Raw genomic sequence first — 8,318 nt, forward strand, 5'->3', positions numbered from 1 at the left:
TTTCCTTCTTCACTACTTCCTTCATGATTGGATCAAGTCTTCTTTGCTGCTCAACCGTAGGCTTGCTACCTTTCTCTAGCAGAATTTTATACATGCAATAAGAAGGGTTGATTCTCTTAATATCTGTTATGGTCCATCCAATTGACGATTTGAACTTTTTTAGAAATCTCAAAAGCTTCTCCTCGTCGCTACCTGAAAGGTCAGATGCAATAATAACAGGAAGAGTAGATGCATCACCTAAAAACGCATACCTCAAATGTTCAGGTAAAGGCTTAAGCTCAAGAGTAGGAGCTTCCTCAATAGATGGCTTGAGGCATTTATGAGATTTGTTCAATTCCTCCATTCCAAGAAATTCAAAAGGCATATCAATCTTCCTCTTCCCAGGAGAAGCATTTAGATATTGCAATTACTCTTCACCTTCATCGTCTTAGCTATTTAAATTCCCCAATAAGGCCTTCTCTAAGGCATCTGACCTTAGCAATTGATTAAGTTCTGAAGTAACCACAAAATCGACCAACTCCACTTTTAAGCACTCCTCATTTTTCGTAGGAAATTTCATAGCATTGAACACATTAAAAGTTACATCCTGATCCAGCACTCGCATGGTAAGCTCACCCTTCTATACATCTATCAAGGTTCGGCCAGTCGCCAAGAAAGGTCTTCCCAAAATTATGAGAATCTTCTTATCCTCCTTGAAATTAAGAATTACGAAATCAACAGGGAAGATGATTTTATCAACCTTGACAAGACATCCTCCACAATACCTCATGGATATGTAATAGAATGGTCGGCCAGCTGCAAAGTCATATAAGTCAATTTTGGATCAGGCAAGTTCAACGTCTTAAAGATTGACAAAGGCATCAGATTGATGTTAGCTCCCAGGTCACATAAGTTTATGTCAAAAGACACTTTTCCAATAGTGATGGAATAGTGAAGCTTCCTGGATCTTTAAGCTTCGGAGGAAACTTCTGTTGCAGCACAGCACTGCATTCCTCCGTGAGAGCGACAATCTCTAAATCATCTAGCTTCACTTTTTGAGAGAGAATACCATTCATAAACTTTGCGTAACTAGGTATCTGCTCAAGAGCCTCAACGAAAGGTATGTTGATATGAAGTTTCTTGAACACCTCCAGAAACTTCTCAAATTACTAATCCAGCTTTTTCTTATGCAGCGTCTTAGGAAAAGGCGGTGGAGGATAGATCTGTTTCTCCCCTGTATTACCCTCAGGAGGAGTGTGCTCAATAGTAGTCTTCCTTGGTTCCACTTCTGCTTTCTACTGCTCTACTTCTTTTTCAGCCCCAGCTTCTTCAGTCAAAACTTGAGTTTGTTCGGGATTCGCAACCTTTCCAGACCTCAAAGTGATTGCCTTCACCTGCTCATTAGCTTCCCTCTTTCCTGGCACTTCAGTGTCACTAGGTAGTGTACCAGGTTGACGATTTTGCAAGGCATTGGCAATTTATCCAATTTGATTCTCCAAGGTCTTGATAGAAACGGCTTGACTCTTGCACATAAGCTTCAACTCCTCTAATTCAGATTTTTCATTAGCTTGTTGCAGCTGAAGTTGCTGGCTTGGTGCATATTGCGGTTGCTAAAAACCAGGGGGTTGTACTGCTTAGCTGGATACTGCTGATAAGGCTGTTGAACCGCATTCTGAGCGTTGCTCCAGCTGAAATTAGGATGATTACGGTTGTTGGGATGATAAGTGGCTAGCACAGGTTGTTGCGATCGCTAAAAGTTGTTCATGAACTGAGCTGATTCACTAGAAATAGCACACTGATCAGTCTCATGGGCACCAGCACAAAGCTCACAGACACTAGTGATTTGATTAACTCCATAATTAGTCAAAATGTCCACCTTCATCGTCAAAGCCTTAAGTTGGGTAGCTATAGCCGTTGCTGCATCCAACTCCAGAATTCCTGCTACTTTTCCCTGAGCTAGCCTCTGGGATGATTTCTGGTATTCATTAGCAGCCATCAGTTCAATCAATTCATAAGCTTCATTGTAGCTTTTAGCCTACAAGGTTCCTCCTGATGCTGCCTCGAGCATGGGTCTAGAAGTAGAACCCAATCCATTGTAGAAATGGTTTATAATCATCCAATCAAGCATGCCATGGTGTGGGCACTTCCTTAGCATCTCCTTATATCGATCTCAAGCCTCACACAGAGATTCTCCATTTTTCTGAGCAAACTGAGTTAGGGCATTCCTGATTGAAGCAATCTTCACCATAGGAAAGAACTTGGTTAGAAACTTTTGAGCAAGATCCTCCCATATGGTGATAGACCCTGGTGGTAAATAATGTAACCAGCACTTTGCTTTATCCCTCAGAGAGAATGGGAAGAGTCGCAACTTGATAGCATCTTCAGTTACACCATTGAACTTGAAAGTGTCGTAGATCTCAATGAAATCCCTAATGGGCATGTTGGGGACTTTAGTAGGAGAACCCCCAAACTGAATTGAGTTATGTATCATCTGAATCATGCTTGACTTGATCTCAAAAGTGTTAGTCGAGATGGTTGGCCTGATGATGCTTAACTGAATATCATTGACCTTAGGCTGAGAATAGTCCATCAAAGCCTTAGAAATTTCTGCTTGATCCCCCATCACTACTAATGTAACGCCCCCAAATCCGGGGTCAGAGGATTTGGTCGTCACTATAAAACCTCAATTCAAATTAACCTGTTTAATCAATAATTAAATGCCAGCGGAAGATATTTATCATAAATGACCCTAAACTAATCCAAGATCTTTTAAGGTTACAGTTTTAGAAACAAGATATTCAAATTCTACAAATAAATTTTTCACTTTCTTTTGAAACTCTTTTCAACAATTCTCAATCTCAAAGCTAAACCCACTAGTATAACTTCGGAATGAAGTATACTAGGCCCAAATAGAATACACAACTACAATATAATATAATATGAACAACTTTAAATAATAAAACTTACACTAGCCAGCAAACCCTGGAATAATCACCATCCAAAAGCTTCTTCTTTGCTTCCTCAAATTACGCAGTTAAACAGCGCAAGCTAATCCTCACTAGAGGTTAAATTTAAAAACAGGCAAGTATGAGCAAAAGAAATGCTCAGCAAGATCATTATAGCGAATATAGGGTCGTTTTGATATAAAACCGACATCTGCATTAGAGCAGAACATTTAAAATCATAATTTCTGAATCATAAAATTTTAGTTGAGGAACCCCAGAATTGATTCCTTAATTGTATTCAAAACCATTTTAATATTTTTGAGCGAAATGCTTCAGCAATACTTTGAATCTTGACGAGAATAAAACTCGTAAAATAGTGTTTACGGAAATATCATAAACAGCAATAACATGAAACAATGATTATGGATTGAATCACAAACTTTATTCCAAATTGAACTCTTGAAATTAGTACTTATTTTGCTGTCATATCAAATTAGATATTAATACGAACTTTGATGCTCACAACCTACCCGCGCTAAAATAGGGAAGTCAACATCAATCATCTGCATTAATATCACCTTTGATATTTAACAACAACTTACATATCAACATCAATCAGCAACCGAATCAAAACTGTATTCCACCTTTATTCAAAACCAAAATAGTTGATAAAACATTCCTTATAAGATTATCAAAAACAATATAATAATTTAGATTGGAATCCTCGGACAACGGTGTGTTACCGCCGGTGATCAGCCGCGGAGCAACACCGGTATGCCTAAGCATATCCAACTAAACAAATGGGGCACCCAAGGCACATATCGGCCTATTAGTATTATATCTTGTATAATACCTAACTGTTATATCGGCTGGACTGCCACCCCGGCCTCTCACGCAACCATCCAATCTTAAAACGTTTTATTGAGAGGGGTCATAATACTCGACACCCTTAAAAACTTTTATTCCCCCATTTACTTGGGCAGGAATACTCGCAAAACCAACTCATTTTTCTCAAAACCCAAAACATTTATAAATCCAGTATTTTGATAAGTAAAATCACTTAGCTATTCTGAACATAGAATAGCAGATGAGTACTTGCATAAACAAAATTATTTAATTCAATGATATATAAAACATTTATCTATTCCGAACTGAGAATAGGGAAAGCAATACTTGCAAAAGAAGATTTAAAATAAATATCACTTGAACAATAAGTGATGATAGGGATACTTGCCTTTGGGTTTTAGTAGTTAGCCACACTCGCAAAGACGCATCAATTCTGACATTCTGTCTCAAAACATCACTGTCCTTCTTTTCAACACTTTACTGATATGCTGCTCCTGCTACTGCTAGAAGTCAGATATCCAATACCATTTCATCTCATTCTTTATCCAACGTCTTGTCCTGATCGCTCGAACGATCCGCATAATTAAAATATAGAACTTTAATTGTCTAATCGATAATTACTCAATAAACTGCATCGTATGCAGAGAGCTTTAAGCCAGACACAAGCGTCAACACCCTATCGTCTACCCATACGATAGCCCACACATAACTATAACAGACAAACACAGGACTCTTGACTCACATATGCACATAATTCACATAGCATGTAAACACGTAATTCACGTATCACATAATTCATATAACACAAGCCTCAGTTCATCAAAAGGTTTGACTCGGTATGTTTAAAACGGAAATCGGGTTAAAAATATGATTTATCGATCAAAAATCGACTTAGAATGATTCGTAAAACAAGCGACCTTTCAAAAGAAAAAGGATTTGGGTCTCGAAAGTATTTTTATTGAAAGCAGAATATTTTTCTGTGTCTAGAGGCTTTCGTTTCGTATTAAACGGACGAACAATTGATTTATTATGAATTTTTGAACATTTTTTGGAATTAAAACGGTCTCCGAATCATTTAATAATTAAATAATAGGGCTCGAAGACTCGAAAATAATTTTTAAAGAATTATCGAGCCTGAAAAATAATTTAAAATAATATTTTAAAGCTCGAACTATTTTTCGGAATTTTTAAATCAAAAATAAATAATTAAATCTAATTATTAAATCAATTAAAATTAATTAATAACTAATTAAATTAATTAACCAATTAATATTTAAATTAATTGACCAATTAAATAATTAATTATCAACTAAAATTAATTAATTAAATAATTAATATTTATTTTATAATTAAAAATAATTTTCAGAAAAAATAATAAATTTTTGAAGATTTAAAATAATTAAAATCAATTTAAGAAAATTTTATAAAAAGAAAATATAATTTTTGAAAATAAACAAAACAAAAATCCTGTTTTTATAAACTTCTGAAAGTACAGGGACTGGAATGAAAATATTGCAAAACTCAAGGGACATACTTGCACTTTGTCCTCGTCCCTGTCACCGGTCACCGACGATCGCCATTAACGGCGATCCCGAGCTTTTCCGGTGACACAAAGCCGACCCAGAAACATCCCAAAACATCAGTAATCACTCTACTTTGCTCCAGGAACATAATTATGCAAACAAAATCACCAGAAAAATAACGAATCGGCCGGAAAAATGACTGGAAAACTCACCGCCGGTTGGGTCCAATTTTCTGATCAAGGCCTTCCAGTGATCGTTTGTTAAAACCAGTGGTACCATTTGATTCGTCTTTTGACGATCTATAATTCTGTGCAATCAATTTCAAGCAATAACCCTTAACCCAAAAAAACTCAATTTTCAATTGAGAACAATCATATCAAGAACCCTAATTTTATTTTCGAGAATCAAACCCCCTTTTCTATATGTTATTGAACTCAGTTTTTGACGTATAATATACCAAATTGACCATAAAATTATTATCTACATGATGGAATCATCAAATCATATCAACAACATCAAGAAAAAAATCATAGTTTAATCTATAATTAATTCGAATTAAAATAATTAAATCAGAAAAATACCTTAATTTATGGGTAAAAACTGATGATTGATTCAGAAAGAAGATTTCGAGAGCTTCGTTTTGATATGCTGCACGCCCGAATTGGAGTTCGATAATGCCTTCGTTCGTGTGTTTGATTCTCAAGAACGTATCGATTTTCTAGGGTCTCCTCTGTATTTACGGTATTTTAACTGGTTGAAAATGAATAAATGAAATAAGAAATAGACTATTTATATTTACGGAATATTGGTTCGTTCTGGATCGTTTTGGATCGTTAAATTAGTTGCTTAGCCGCTAAGTAACTACAAAATGATCCAAATATAGATTACTTAGCCGCTAAGTAACTATAAAAACGATACAATTCAATACCAGAATTGGATAATTGTCAAAACCGAGATTTTTATAAAACACCCTATATGAAAATAATGTAAAAATATCCCGTCTCTCGAGAATACGGGTTTTGTTGATCTATTAAAATGCTTATCGTATCGAAAATTTTACACCGGGACACGTACGGGTCAAACCGTAATCCGGATCGAAAAAGTCAAAACACGGAAAATGTTCGGAATTACCAGATTAGGTAAATTAAGAGTTTTTGGAAGAGTTTCGGGTTGTAAAAACGCAAAAACAGTTGAAGTTGGACGATTCCCGACTTTATAAAATAATTTTGTAATTACTCAGAAAATAATTAATAAATCCATAAATCGTTATTAAATCATCTAACAGTGCAAAAATTATAATAAAAATATCACAATTATCTATATTTTATGCTGGAAATATAAAAATTAGAATACTCATAGAATGTCACATATAAATATCCAAAAAAACACTCCAATTACCAGATAATTCACCAAAATTCACATAAAAATCACATAAACAATTCCAGATAATTATAATAATAATATTTGAAAATATGGGATATTACAATCTACCCACCTTATAAGGATTCCGTCATCGGAATCAGCAGAAGAAAGCACTAAGGGTCTTATAACCAACTTTCCAATCTTGCATATGTACTTTTCCTCAAAATTAGCCAATAACACTATAATTTCTTATACAACCCAGTTACCACTGAAGCTTTACTCTATAGCATTGCTTCATCTACGTCCTTTGATCAATCCTCAATAAAATCACTTTTACTGATCGCGAGAAAGAAGAATAGAGAAAAAGATAGAGAGAAGAAAAGAAAGAAAGAGAGATAAAGAGAGAAATAAAGAAACAGATTGAATCACATAACTCTGCTTTGATTTGACCAGGATAACTCAGCTTAACTTGATTGGCATACCTTCAAATTTGAGATGATAAAAACATGGAATTTCAAAAAGAAAAGAATTTGATATCATAACGAGACTAAAAATTGAATTGGAGAAAAAGTATTGTTGAAATAAGAGAATAACTGAGAGATCAATATGATCAAACGAACTTGGTATTGCGTGCCCAAATTAAGACACTACTAAAGGTTGTTAACCTTCTTGTAGTCACAACAAACACAAGTGATGGCGTCCCATCCAACTCCGATCACATAGACAAGTATACCTTGTGTCCCCTATAGTTAGGGTTGTTCATCTCAGTCAGAATAAAAGAATATCAAAAGAATCCAAAATCAAATGAATAAAACTGGAAATATTTTAAAACAGATATTTCTGAAGGAAATGAAGTCCAGAGAATAAAAATTCTGGCACAAAATTAATAAACGGGTGTTAGGGAATATATCCTCTACCAAATACCTCTTTTTGAGAGATGACAAAAGAAGTTATAGAAAGAGAAGATATTGCCAAAGTCTTAATAATTATCTTCAATTTGAACTCTTCGGTTGACTCGTCATCAGATTCTAGATACTTTTCACGTTCCAAAGATATCGATAATCTTCATCATCGTCAAATTGTAGTAGCCTCGGAAGATTCCACAATAGAAGTTTGCAAGCGCCCAGAGTCCCATCCAGCTCAGCACAACCATCTCAAATGAATGTGCCTATCTTAACTTACTCATTGTTACTATATCCAATAGTCCAACAGGAACTCGATATGAGCTCAAACGTCCTCACATAGCTATACACACTCCTATACACTATCGTTTCTAGTTTACTATAACCTCAGCTCTGATACCAACCTGTAACGCCCCCAAATCCGGGGTCAGGGGATTTGGTCGTCACTATAAAACCTCAATCCAAATTAACCTGTTTAATCAATAATTAAATGCCAGCGGAAGATATTTATCATAAATGACCCTAAACTAATCCAAGACCTTTTAAGGTTACAATTCTAGAAATAAGATATCCAAATTCCACAAATATATTTTTCACTTTCTTTTGAAACTCTTTTCAACAATTCTCAATCTCAAACTAAACCCATTAGTATAACTTCGAAATGAAGTATATTAGGTCCAAATAAAATACACAACTATAATATAATATAATATGAATAACTTTACACAATAAAACTTACACTAGCCCGCAAATCCTGGAAT

General features: G+C 35.0%; 1 non-coding gene across 1 annotated transcript; it reads left to right on the forward strand.

The window, feature by feature from the left end:
* The first annotated feature begins 2,105 nt into the window (after positions 1 to 2,105).
* LOC141683574 (small nucleolar RNA R71) lies at positions 2,106 to 2,212 on the forward strand. Its single transcript, XR_012560357.1, has one exon. It is a non-coding gene; the product is annotated as a small nucleolar RNA R71 (small nucleolar RNA).
* Positions 2,213 to 8,318: the final 6,106 nt, after the last annotated feature.

This window comes from Apium graveolens, chromosome 1 (assembly GCF_009905375.1).
Source record: "Apium graveolens cultivar Ventura chromosome 1, ASM990537v1, whole genome shotgun sequence".
In the NCBI taxonomy this organism is placed as follows: domain Eukaryota; kingdom Viridiplantae; phylum Streptophyta; class Magnoliopsida; order Apiales; family Apiaceae; genus Apium; species Apium graveolens.